Source organism: Sturnira hondurensis, unplaced genomic scaffold (assembly GCF_014824575.4).
Source record: "Sturnira hondurensis isolate 20B ecotype Veracruz unplaced genomic scaffold, ASM1482457v3 Scaffold0014384, whole genome shotgun sequence".
NCBI lineage: Eukaryota > Metazoa > Chordata > Mammalia > Chiroptera > Phyllostomidae > Sturnira > Sturnira hondurensis.
The window spans coordinates 21,007,572-21,008,692 of NW_028087015.1; the positions used below are offsets into that span (position 1 = coordinate 21,007,572).

The 1,121-nt window shown below is 45.8% G+C and overlaps 1 long non-coding RNA gene across 1 annotated transcript; it reads left to right on the forward strand.

Moving 5' to 3' along the window:
* Positions 1-232: 232 nt before the first annotated feature.
* On the forward strand, positions 233-730 carry LOC118998568 (uncharacterized). The gene is made up of 2 exons (XR_005068890.1): positions 233-343; positions 659-730. It is a non-coding gene; the product is annotated as an uncharacterized LOC118998568 (long non-coding RNA).
* The last annotated feature ends 391 nt before the right edge of the window (positions 731-1,121 follow it).

Sequence of the window (1,121 nt, forward strand, 5' to 3'; positions counted from 1 at the left end):
ACACCAAGCCTCTGACTTCCTGGTGACGGCCAACTGACCAGGACCCTGTAAGGTCCTTCCCCTTGTAGGAGAGACTCCCTCCGTGCTGCACTCCTCCTCCTCCTCTTTCAGGGTACCCCTGACCCAAGGGTAGGTAGGACGATGTCCATGTCCAACCAGAAGTAGTTATAAGAAGATGAGACCTTCGCCCATTGTCCTTTATATGATTCCAGAAGTAGAAAGGAATCTCAGAACCCCTCTCTAATAGTGAATCACAGGAGGAGAAAAATGATGAGGAAAGAAACCTCATTAATGCTCTGAATCCAGGAAAAAGGGGGGACTTGTTTATTCCTACAAGAAGAGTGTTGTTACTATATAAATAAAAGTAGAATAATAGAAGAAAACATTAACAAACTAAAAGAAATCCATAAGTGGTTAGGAAATACCAGTGCTCTTACTGAGGGCTGTAGCTGGTGGCAATCTGCTTTCCTTTCCATGCTAGCCCCGATTTTAGGGCCCCTCCTCATCCTGTTCCTAGCCTTAACCTTAGGGCCAAGCTTAGTGCTGACAGTGATACATCAACTAGAAACTACTATAACCAGAAAAGCCATTGCAAAGATCCTCTCCCTACAGAGGCATCATTACCAGAGGATACATTTTTCCGAGGGTGAACATTCAGATATTGATTATGATGCTAAAACAAGCACCAGTGCTGTTTAGCGTAAAAGGGGGGAATGATACAGGAAACCTTTGTTAACCTGACCCCCAAGCACCCAGGGGAAGAGCTAGCCTGCCATTTAAGAAAGCAAGTAACAGGATGTTCCCAAGGACTAAGATGAGCCCCGTAGCCAGAACTAACTTCCTCATTCTGTTTCTGTATCCCGCTTCACCGTGTAGACAGGAAGGCCCTGCAGACTATATAAACCCCAAGAACCCTTTGTTCAGGGCTCAGAATTTGGAGACTGACTCCTCTGGGCCCATGCACGTAATAAACTTCTCGTGTTTTCCGCTGTCTCCTCTCGGTGTGAGTTTCTTCCCCCAACATATATACTATATTTCCGCCAGCATGACACACACACATTTCACCAGAAGTCAATGTATGGGCATAACACTTCAGTAGCTACAGCCCCCTTGTGCACTAC